The sequence below is a fragment of the Panthera onca genome, chromosome A2, assembly GCF_046562875.1.
Source record: "Panthera onca isolate mPanOnc1 chromosome A2, mPanOnc1 haplotype 2, whole genome shotgun sequence".
NCBI lineage: Eukaryota > Metazoa > Chordata > Mammalia > Carnivora > Felidae > Panthera > Panthera onca.
Window position 1 is genome coordinate 61,128,851 of NC_138340.1, and position 13,373 is coordinate 61,142,223.

A 13,373-nucleotide genomic window follows, 5' to 3' on the forward strand; every position below is an offset into this window, starting at 1 on the left:
CAGACCCATAACCAGTGAAGAAATGGAATCGGTTATCAAAAATCTCCCAACAAATAAGAGTCCAGGACCAGATGGCTTCCCAGGGGAGTTCTACCAGACGTTTAAAGCAGAGATAATACCTATCCTTCTCAAGCTATTCCAAGAAATAGAAAGGGAAGGAAAACTTCCAGACTCATTCTATGAAGCCAGTATTACTTTGATTCCTAAACCAGACAGAGACCCAGTAAAAAAAGAGAACTACAGGCCAATATCCCTGATGAATATGGATGCAAAAATTCTCAGTAAGATACTAGCAAATCGAATTCAACAGCATATAAAAAGAATTATTCACCATGATCAAGTGGGATTCATTCCTGGGATGCAGGGCTGGTTCAACATTTGCAAATCGATCAATGTGATACATCACATTAACAAAAAAAAAGAGAAGAACCATATGATCCTGTCAATCGACGCAGAAAAGGCCTTTGACAAAATCCAGCACCCTTTCTTAATAAAAACCCTTGAGAAAGTCGGGATAGAAGGAACATACTTAAAGATCATAAAAGCCATTTATGAAAAGCCCACAGCTAACATCATCCTCAACGGGGAAAAACTGAGAGCTTTCCCCCTGAGATCAGGAACACGACAGGGATGCCCACTCTCACCGCTGTTGTTTAACATAGTGCTGGAAGTTCTATCATCAGCAATCAGACAACAAAAGGAAATCAAAGGCATCAAAATTGGCAAAGATGAAGTCAAGCTTTCGCTTTTTGCAGATGACATGATAGTATACATGGAAAATCCGATAGACTCCACCAAAAGTCTGCTAGAACTGATACATGAATTCAGCAAAGTTGCAGGATACAAAATCAATGTACAGAATCAGTTGCATTCTTATACACTAACAATGAAGCAACAGAAAGACAAATAAAGAAACTGATCCCATTCACAATTGCACCAAGAAGCATAAAATACCTAGGAATAAATCTAACCAAAGATGTAAAAGATCTGTATGCTGAAAACTATAGAAAGCTTATGAAGGAAATTGAAGAAGATATAAAGAAATGGAAAGACATTCGCTGCTCATGGATTGGAAGAATAAATATTGTTAAAATGTCAATACTACCCAAAGCTATCTACACATTCAATGCAATCCCAATCAAAATTGCACCAGCATTCTCCTCGAAACTAGAACAAGCAATTCTAAAATTCATATGGAACCACAAAAGGCCCCAAATAGCCAAAGTAATTTTGAAGAAGAAGACCAAAGTGGGAGGCATCACAATCCCAGACTTTAGCCTCTACTACAAAGCTGTAATCATCAAGACAGCATGGTATTGGCACAGAAACAGACACATAGACCAATGGAATAGAATAGAAACCCCAGAACTAGACCCACAAACGTATGGCCAACTCATCTTTGACAAAGCAGGAAAGAACATCCAATGGAAAAAAGACAGTCTCTTTAACAAATGGTGCTGGGAGAACTGGACAGCAACATGCAGAAGGTTGAAACTAGACCACTTTTTCACACCATTCACAAAAATAAACTCAAAATGGATAAAGGACCTGAATGTGAGACAGGAAACCATCAAAACCCTAGAGGAGAAAGCAGGAAAAGACCTCTCTGACCTCAGCCGTAGCAATCTCTTACTCGACACATCCCCAAAGGCAAGGGAATTAAAAGCAAAAGTGAATTACTGGGACCTTATGGAGATAAAAAGCTTCTGCACAGCAAAGGAAACAATCAACAAAACTAAAAGCCAACCAACAGAATGGGAAAAGATATTTGCAAATGACATATGGGACAAAGGGCTAGTATCCAAAATCTATAAAGAGCTCACCAAACTCCACACCCGAAAAACAAATAACCCAGTGAAGAAATGGGCAGAAAACATGAATAGACACTTCTCTAAAGAAGACATCCGGATGGCCAACAGGCACATGAAAAGATGTTCAACGTCGCTCCTTATCAGGGAAATACAAATCAAAACCACTCTCAGATATCACCTCACGCCAGTCAGAGTGGCCAAAATGAACAAATCAGGAGACTATAGAGGCTGGAGAGGATGTGGAGAAACAGGAACCCTCTTGCACTGTTGGTGGGAATGCAAATTGGTGCAGCCGCTCTGGAAAGCAGTGTGGAGGTTCCTCAGAAAATTAAAAATAGACCTACCCTATGACCCAGCAATAGCACTGCTAGGAATTTATCCAAGGGATACAGGAGTACTGATGCATAGGGGCACTTGTACCCCAATGTTTATAGCAGCACTCTCAACAATAGCCAAATTATGGAAAGAGCCTAAATGTCCATCAACTGATGAATGGATAAAGAAATTGTGGTTTATATACACAATGGAATACTACGTGGCAATGAGAAAGAATGAAATATGGCCTTTTGTAGCAACGTGGATGGAACTGGAGAGTGTGATGCTAAGTGAAATAAGCCATACAGAGAAAGACGGATACCATATGGTTTCACTCTTATGTGGATCCTGAGAAACTTAACAGAAACCCATGGGGGAGGGGAAGAAAAAAAAAAGGGGGTTAGAGTGGGAGAAAGCCAAGGCATAAGAGACTGTTAAAAACCGAGAACAAACTGAGGTTTGATGGGGGGTGGGAGGGAGGGCAGGGTGGGTGATGGGTATTGAGGAGGGCACCTTTTGGGATGAGCACTGGGTGTTGTATGGAAACCAATTTGACAATAAATTTCATATAATAAAAAAAAACACATAAAGGACAGAACACTAGCCAAAATGATGAAACGGAAGCGTTCTCCTCAAAAAAAATTCCAGGATGAAATAACAGGTAAAGAATTGATCTAAACAAATATACACAATATAACTGCACAAGAATTTAAAATAATAGTCATAAGATGATTAGTCGCTGGGCTTGAAAAAGAAAGTAGAGAATCTATTGCTACAGAGATCAAGGAACTAAAAAACAGTAATGATGAATTTTAAAATGCTATAAATGAGGTGCAAAATAAAATAGAGGTGGTCACAGTGAGGATTGAAGAGGCAGAGGGGAGAATAGGTGAATTAGAAGATAAAATTATGGAAGAGGAAGCTGAGGAAAAGAGATAAAAAAAATTCTGGATCAAGAGGGGAGATTTAGAGAACTAAGTAATTCAATGAAACAGAACAATATCCATATCATAGGAGTTCCAGACGAAGAAGGGAGATAAAGGGGCCTATGGTGTACTTGAACAAAACATAGCTGAAAACTTCCCAAACCTGGGGAAGGAAACAAACATTGAAATCCAGGAGGCACAGAGAATTCCCTTCAGATGTAACTTGCATTGATCTTCTGCACAACATATAGTGAAACTGGCAAAATACAAAGATAAAGAGAGAATTCAGAAAGCAGCTAGGGATAAACGGGGCTTAATATATAAGGGTAGACACATAAGGGTAGTAGCTGACCTATCTACTAAAACTTGGCAGGCCAGAAAGGAGTGGCAGGAAATTGTCAATGTGATGAACAGCAAATATATGCAGCCAAGAATCCTTTACCCAGCAAGCCTATCATTCAGAATAGAAGAAGAGATCAAGGTTTTCCCAAACAAACAAACAAAAACTGAAGGAATTCATCACCAATAAACCAGCCCTACAAGAGATCCTAAGGGAGACTCTCTGAGTAAAATGGTGCAAGGACCACAAAAGACAAGAGACATCACTACAAGCATGAAACCTACAGATAAGACAATGACTCTAAGCCCATATCTTTCAATAACAACACTGAATGCAAATGACTAAATGCTCCAATCAAAAGACATAGGGTGATTATTTGAAGAAGATGGTGATGTAAGAGGACGCTGGGCTCACCTCGTCCTGCTGATCACTTAGATTCCACCCACACCTGCCTAAATAACCCAGAAAACTGCCGGAAGTCTAGCAGAATGGACTCGCTGGAGCCACGCATAGACAAGAGGCCCACGGAAGAGGGTAGGAAGGGCAGAGAGGCGGCGCACACTACACGGACTGGCAGGAGGGAGCCGGGGTGGTGGAGGGGCAGCCTTCCCAGAGAGGCGGAATCCTGGAATCTGGCTTCCAAAAGTGGAGGGGCTGGACTGCATGAGTTCTGACAGCCAGCAGGACTTGACATCTGGAATGTTAAAAGTCAACAGCTCTGCTCGGAGACTGGGAGGGCGAGAGAACACAAGGAGGGATAGGTGTTGAGCCCCAGAAGACAGAGCTCAACTCGGCGGGCACGAAGGCACTGGTCAGTGCCATCTCCCTCTCCCATCCCCCAGCCGAAACCCCAAAGGGAATCAGTTCACCGAACCTGCCTGCATGGCACAAACACCCAACGCTGTGCTTCTGTGGATCCATCCCTCTGACGAGTTGGCCTCCCTTTCGGTGCTGCAGGGCCCCTCCTGCGGGGGACCACCAACAGCAAAGCGAGCTGAGCCTGCCCCTCCCACCCCTGTGCACCTTGTGGATCCACCCCAGCTAATATGCCAGATCCCATAGAACAAGCACCACAAGCCTGGCAGTGAGGAAGTAGCCCAGACAGGGACCACACCACTCCACAGTGAGTCCTGCCCCTGGGAGAGGGGAAGATAAGGTACACACCAGTGTACCCAATGTGGGGCTGACTGTGGCCCCAGCAGTGGGCTGGGGACAGACATCAGGTCTGACTATGGCCCTGCCCACTAGCACAAGTTACTCCAGACAGCATAGCGGAAGTGCCCTGCAGTTTGGTGCCACCCCAGGACTACCCAAAATAACGAAATGGAAGAATTCTCAAAAGAAACTCCAGGAATTAGCGACAGATAACGAATTGATCAAAAACGATTTAAGCAATATGATGGAACAAGAATTTAGAATAGTAGTCATAAAATTAATTGCTGGGCTTGAAAAAAGTATAAATGACAGCAGAGTATCTATGGCTGCAGAGATCAAAGGACTAAGAAATAGTCAAGAGGAGCTAAAAAAATGCTATAAATGAGGTGCAAAATAAAATGGAGGCAACCACAGCTCAGATTGAAGAGGCAGAGGAGAGAATAGGTGAATTAGAAGATAAAATTATGGAAAAAGATGAAGCTGAGAAAAAGAGAGATAAAAAAATCCAGGAGTATGAGGGGAGAATTAGAGAACTAAGTGATGAAATCAAACGGACCAGTATCCGTATAATACGAATTCCAGAAGAGAAAGAGAAAGGGACTGAAGGTGTCTTGAACAAATCATAGCTGAGAACTTCCCTGATCTGGGGAAGGAAAAAGGCATTGAAATCCAAGAGCCTCAGAGAACTCCCTTCAGACGTAACTTGAATCGATCTTCTGCATGACATATCATAGTCAAACTGGCAAAATACAAGGATAAAGAGAAAATTCTGAAAGCAGCTAGGGATAAACAGGCTGTAACTAATAAAGGGAGACCCATAAGACTAGTGGCAGACCTACCTACTGAAAATTGGCAGACCAGAAAGGAATGGCAGGAAATCTTCAACATGATGAACAGAAAAATATGCAGCTGAGAATCCTTTATCCAGCAAGTCTGTCATTCAGAATAGAAGGAGAGATAAAGGTCTTCCCAAACAAACAAAAACTGAAGGAATTCATCACCACAGCCCTACAAGAGATCCTAAGGAGGATTCTGTGAGTGAAATGTTGCAAGGACCACAAAGGACCAGAGACATCACTACAAGCATGAAACCTACAGACATCACAAAGACTCTAAACCCATATCTTTCAATAATAACACTGAATGTAAATGGACTAAATGCTCCAACCAAAAGACATAGGGTATCATAATGGATAAAAAAAAACAAGACCCATCTATTTTCTGTCTACAAGAGACTCATTTTAGACCTGAGGATACCTTCAGATTGAAAGTGAGGGGATGGAGAACTATTTATCATGCTATCAGAATTCAAAATATAGCTGGAGTAGCCATACTTATGTCAGACAAACTAGACTTTAAATTAAAGGCTGTAACAAGAGATGAAGAAGGGCATTATATAATAATTACAGGGTCTCTCCATCAGGAAGAGTTAACAATTATAAATGCCTATGTGCCAAATACGGGAGCCCCCAAATATATAAAACAATAACTCACAAATATAAGCAACCTTATTGATAAGAATGTGGCAATTTCAGGGGACTTTAATACTCCACTTACAACAATGGCTAGATCATCTAGACGCGGGATCAATAAAGAAACAAGGGCCCTGAATGATACATTGGAACAGATGGACCTGACAGATACATTTAGAACTCTGCATCCCAAAGCAACAGAATATACTTTCTTCTCGAGTGCACAGGGAACATTCTCCAAGATAGATCACATACTGGGTCACAAAACAGCCCTTCATAAGTATAAAAGAATTGAGATCATACCAAGCACACTTTCAGACCACAATGCTATGAACCTTGAAATCAACCACAGGAAAAAGCCTGGAAAACCCCCAAAAGCATGGAGGTTATACAGCACCCCGATAAAGAATGAATGGGTCAACCAGGCAACTAGAGAAGAAATTTAAAAATATATGGAAACAAATGAAAATGAAAATACAACAATCCAAACACTTTGGGACGCAGCGAAGGCAGTCCTGAGAGGAAAATACATTGCAATCCAGGCCTATCTCAAGAAACAAGAAAAATCCCAAATACAAAATCTAACAGCACACCTAAAGGAAATAGAAGCAGAACAGCAAAGAAACCCCAAACCCACCAGAAGAAGAGAAATAATGAAGATCAGAGCAGAAATAAACAATATAGATTCTAAATAAAACTGTAGAGCAGACCAATGAAACCAAGGGTTGGTTTTTTGAAAAAATAAACAAAATTGGTAAACCTCTAGCCAGGCTTCTCAAAACGAAAAGGGAGGTGACCCAAATAGATAAAATCATGAATGAAAATGGAAATATTACAACCAATCCCTCAGAAATACAAGCAATTATCAGGGAATACTATGAAAAATTATATGCCAACAAATTGGACAACCTGGAAGAAATGGACAAATTCCTAAGCACCTACACACTTCCAACACTCAAACAGGAAGAAATAGAAAACTTGAACAGACCCATAACCAGCAAAGAAATTGAATCAGTTATCAAAAATCTCCCAAAAAATAAGAGTCCAGGACAAGATGGCTTCCCTGGGGAATTCTACCAGACGTTTAAAGCAGAGATAATACCTATCCTTCTCAAGCTGTTGCAAAAAAATAGAAAGGGAAGGAAAACTTCCAGACTCATTCTATGAAGCCAGCATTACTTTGATTCCTAAACCAGACAGAGACCCAGTAAAAAAAGAGAACTACAGGCCAATATTCCTGATGAGTATGGATGCAAAAATTTTCAGTAAGATACTAGCAAATCGAATTCAACAACATATAAAAAGAATTACTCACCATGACCAAGTGGGATTCATTCCTGGGCTGCAGGGCTGGTTCAACATTTGCAAATCAATCAATGTGATACATCACATTAATAAAAGAAAAGATAGGAACCATATTATCCTGTCAATCGATGCAGAAAAAGCATTTGACAAAATTCAGCATCCTTTCTTAATAAAACCCTTCAAGAAAGCTGGGATAGAAGGAACATACTTAAACATCATAAAAGCCATTTATGAAAAGCCCACAGCTAATATCATCCTCAATGGGGAACAATGGAGAGCTTTCCCCCTGAGATCAGGAACACAACAGGGATGTCCACTCTCACCGCTGTTGTTTAACATAGTGTTGGAAGTTCTAGCATCAGCAATCAGACAACAAAAGGAAATCAAAGGCATCAAAATTGGCAAAGATGAAGTCAAGCTTTCGCTTTTTGCAGATGACATGATAGTATACATGGAAAATCCGATAGACTCCACCAAAAGTCTGCTAGAACTGATACATGAATTCAGCAAAGTTGCAGGATACAAAATCAATGTACAGAATCAGTTGCATTCTTATACACTAACAATGAAGCAACAGAAAGACAAATAAAGAAACTGATCCCATTCACAATTGCACCAAGAAGCATAAAATACCTAGGAATAAATCTAACCAAAGATGTAAAAGATCTGTATGCTGAAAACTAAAGAAAGCTTATGAAGGAAATTGAAGAAGATATAAAGAAATGGAAAGACATTCGCTGCTCATGGATTGGAAGAATAAATATTGTTAAAATGTCAATACTACCCAAAGCTATCTACACATTCAATGCAATCCCAATCAAAATTGCACCAGCATTCTTCTCGAAGCTAGAACAAGCAATCCTAAAATTTGTATGGAACCACCAAAGGCCCCGAATAGCCAAAGTAATTTTGAAGAAGACCAAAGTGGGAGGCATCACAATCCCAGACTTTAGCCTCTACTACAAAGCTGTAATCATCAGGACAACATGGTATTCTCACAAACACAGACACATAGACTAATGGAATAGAATAGAAACCCCAGAATTAGACCCACAAACGTATGTCCAACTAATCTTTGACAAAGCAGGAAAGAATATCTAATGGAAAAAAGACAGTCTCTTTAACAAATGGTGCTGGGAGAACTGGACAGCAACATGCAGAAGGATGAAACTCGACCACTTTCTTACACCATTCACAAAAACAAACTCAAAATGGATAAAGGACCTGAATGTGAGACAGGAAACCATCAAAATCCTAGAGGAGAAAGCAGGAAAAAACCTCTCTGACCTCAGCCGCAGCAATTTCTTACTTGACACATCCCCAAGGGCAAGGGAATTAAAAGCAAAAATGAACTATTGGGACCTCATGAAGATAAAAAGCTTCTGCACAGCAAAGGAAACAACCAACAAAACTAAAAGGCAACCAATGGAATGGGAAAAGATATTTGCAAATGACATATGGGACAAAGGGCTAGTATCCAAAATCTATAAAGAGCTCACCAAACTCCACACCCGAAAAACAAATAACCCAGTGAAGAAATGGTCAGAAAACATGAATAGACACTTCTCTGAAGAAGACATCCGGATGGCCAACAGGAACATGAAAAGATGCTCAATGTCGCTCCTCATCAGGGAAATACAAATCAAAACCACACTCAGATACCACCTCATGCCAGTCAGAGTGGCTAAAATGAACAAATCAGGAGACTATAGATGCTGACGAGGATGTGGAGAAACGGGAACCCTCTTGCGCTGTTGGTGGGAATGCAAACTGGTGCAGCCGCTCTGGAAAACAGTGTGGAGGTTCCTCAAAAAATTAACAATAGATCTACCCTATGACCCAGCAATAGCACTGCTAGGAATTTACCCAAGGGATACAGGAGTGCTGATGCATAGGGGCACTTGTACCCCAGTGTTTATAGCAGCACTCTCAACAATAGCCAAATTATGGAAAGAGCCTAAATGTCCATCAACTGATGAATGGATAAATTGTGGTTTATATGCACAATGGAATACTACGTGGCAATGAGAAAGAATGAAATATGGCCATTTGTAGCAACGTGGATGGAACTGGAGAGTGTTATGCTAAGTGAAATAAGTCATACAAAGAAGGACAGATTCCATATGTTTTCACTCCTATGTGCATCCTGAGAAACTCAACAGAAGACTGAGGGGAGGGGGAGGAAAAAAAATGGTTAGAGAGGGAGGGAGCCAAAACATAAGAGACTCCTAAAAACTGAGAACAAACTGAGGGTTTATGGGGGGTGGGAGATGGGTATTGAGGAGGGCACCTGTTGGGATGAGCACTGGGTGTTATATGGAAACCAATTTGACAATAAATTTCATATTTAAAAAAATAATAAAAAGAAAAGAAATTGAAACTGAAGTGGAGCCCACTATCCCCCAACTTTGCCAAAGATGGTTAAGGAACAATTAATTGTAAACCATATGAAATGAAATGTACACACAAACTTTACCACCTACACCAAAATTCACTGGAAACTGTAGAGAAATTTAAAATGCAAACACAAGGGGCAGCTCTTCCTGCCCACAGGACCTGTCCCTGTGCTTTAATAAAATCACCTTTTTGCGCCAAAGACGTCTTCAAGAATTCTTTCTTGGCATGGACTCCGAACCCCACGAACCCCACTATCACCCCCAAAAACTTCATCATTTATATGGTGCCCATCATGTGGGGCGATGAGTCTTTTCATCTGGATTCTGGGCTGGTGCAAACTTGATGAGTACTCTTTCCTTCCTTTACCCTCATTTCAGGGCCTTTTGAGAAGTATGGTCTTATTGGAACACTTTCATGTCAATTGCTTAGGCTGCCATTTCCTCAAACGTGGCTACTCTATGGGGAGGAGAAAGCCTGCCTTATAGTTGGAAGTTAGTACCCTGTCAGAATGGTAACATCTTTAAGAAACTAATATTGACTATGAAGCATGACACCAATAAAGCCCCTTGGAAATGGCCTGATACCTTGCTTACAGAGTTCCCAGCAGCCTTGCCAGGTGAGTAAAGAAGTCACTTCCTGGCAGGTAAAGGAACCTCAGGATACCGTGGGGACCTCACGAAGAGGAATCTGCCCACATCTTCAGGTTTTGCAGGCAGGTCTGACGGCAAGTACTTGACATGGCTTTTGACCTAGAGAGGCTACTAGAATTTCAATCTAGAGGTTCCTTATGAAAGGTTCCAGCAAAGCAAATTTTCAAAGATCTGTATGATCAATCGCTATTCTTGCTGAGCTTATGTAAATAATTAGGCCAAGGTTGTGAAAACTGGACTTGTTTTACAAATGAATTAGTCTTGATTTGGCTTCCTCTGGAAATGAAGGCTTTTTAAAGAGAAAAACTATGTTTCAATAATGCACCTTCATGGATGTAAAATTCTAGTTCTGATAGTCTACAAATATTGTTTGCCTAAGCTGGACAGCTTGAGATAAACTTGAAAAAAATTGTCACAATAGCACAGGTATGGACAATTTTCTTGCTTGTTATTCTGTACAGATAGTAACAGGATCCCATGGGCATATGACTGCTTAAACAACTAAAAATGGGATGGACTCCTCCAATAATTGCATATGGAAAGTCTTTTCTCACTGTAGCCCTATCAATAGACAGACTATAGTGCTTTATTTAATTATGCACTTGAGGCCAGGTTAACTGATACATCTCTAAATGAATATGCAAGTCATAGCCTTCCTGAACCTGATCTTACAGTTACTAGAAATCCACCCCATATAAACCCAGGAGACATGATGTATTTAAAGGATTGGAAGTCTAATACAGTAGGGGTTTTAACTCCAAAATCGAAGGTCCCCTTACCGGATTGTATTATGCACTTCCACTATAGTAAAATTAGAAGGCCATTCTTAATGGATTCACATATCAAGAGTTAAACCTGAACCTTCTTCACAGGAATCTAGTATGCAAGCTGACACGTCTTCTTATTCCTGTGAACCAGTGGAATGCCTCGAATCTCTCTTACAATGACAGTAATGGACTGAAGGAAAATTACCAAAGGTTATATATATATATATATATATATATATATATATATATATATATATATATGCTTCTCTTTCCCATAACATGAACCTTATTTTGTTGTCTTTTCCTGTGTCTTGGTTAATCGGAGATTTAACACCGGCGGGCTCAGAGGCCACCCTTTCTCCAAAGATCTGAGCCCCGAATGGAGGGGAGGAAGGGTAATTTATAGTTGTCAGCTTCCATATCTGTGGCGGTGTTTCACGTGCATGGCAAACAGGGCAAGAAGAACCCAGAAGAGGGGTCTCTAAGCTACAGACCAGAGCTTCTTTTAGTCCTGTTGGCCATCTTATGGTGTAAAACTTTATTCATTTTCCCAACATTCCCTTCTTTGATGCCTTTTTAAAAATCTTTTATTAGGCATCACTTTTTAGCTCTAGGGGTTGGTACCCTCGGAGGGCTAAGGTGCATGCTGCAGTTTGGCAAGCAGCAGTGTTTTCAATAAAATGTACCAGGGTATTTAATATACAGGGGCCAATGGTCACAAGTAAAATTATGGAAAGGAGGGGCCCTGCCAGCGAAGGGAGCCAGGATGCCCAGTCTGTGAGATGCCATCCTCTCCACTGACTAATGTTTTCCTGTTGTCTACATTGAATTCTTTCCTTGAGTTCCTTAACCTTAGTCCTGACTATTCCTGCTTGGTTTACAAAATAGCCACATTCCTCCCCAAGAAAGATACAAGTCCCTCCTTTTTCTGAAGTGAGGAGGACTAGGGCTCTCCTATTTTGAAGGGACACTGCTGCCAGGGAGTTTATTTGGCTTTGTCAGGCTCCCAGGGAGTCTGCCATCCGTTCCATGTCCAGCTTGTTGGTGCAGCCTCTATTAGCCCAACAGCAAGAAGCAAGATCAGGTCTATGACACTGGTAAGGGGCAAGGGATGGCACAGTTGCATCTGAACCCCTGGGCTTGGTCCACACGTTGGTTCCTCAAGCTTCTGCTGTGCACAAGCCAGCCAGCTTCTGGGGTGTGGCTGGAGCAGGGCTGGAGATCTCAGGGGACAGTGTCTTTTTGAGGGTCAGTTTAAGCGGGTTGACCAGATCTGGATCACTTCACCAGGTTGAGGATTCCTCTGAGTTGGCCTTAACTCTAGAGTGATGGACCCATGGGGTGATACCTGAAACTGAGTCCTCTATTTGGTTGTATGTCTGTAAAGTCCACCTGCAAGTATTCGAAAGGGGCGGGTTTCTGGTAACTGTCAGATCAGGTTTAGGGAAGATATGGTTTGCATATTTAGAGATCCATCCTGTTTTCCAGTTGTTTAAATAATCATATGCCCATGGGGTCTTATTATTATCCCCACAGAATAACAAGCACAGAAGATTGTCTATACATGAAATACTGTGACAATTTTTCGGAAGTTTACCTCAAGTTGTCTAGTGTAGGCAAACAACAAACATTTAAAGACAATCAGGGGCGCCTGGGTGGCTCAGTTGGTTAAGCGGCCGACTTCGGCTCATGTCATGATCTCGCGGTCCGTGAGTTCGAGCCCCGCATCAGGCTCTGTGCTGACAGCTCAGAGCCTGGAGCCTGTTTCAGATTCTGTGTCTCCCTCTCTCTGACCCTCCCCCGTTCATGTTCTGTCTCTCTCTGTCTCAAAAATAAATAAACATTAAAAAAAATTTTAAAGACAATCAGAACTAGAATTTAACATCCATAACGGTGTATTGTTGAAACATAGTTCTTCTCTCTAAACGCCCCCCCCCTTTTCCAGAGATAGCCAAATTGAGACCAATGCATTTGTAGAAAAGTCCAGTCTTAACAAACCTGCTTAACAAACAAAGCTTATGTAATTATTTACATAAGCTCAGCAAGAATAGCAATTGATCATGAGGATCTTTTAAAGTTTGCTTTGCTGGAACCGCATTGAACTTTTAGTAGCCTCTTCAGGCTAGAAGCCAAGCCAAATACTTGCTATCAGACAGGCCTTCAATACCTGTAGAATTGAGCGAATTCCTCTTCACAAGGTCCCCAAGATATCCTGAGGTTCCTGCACCTGCCAGA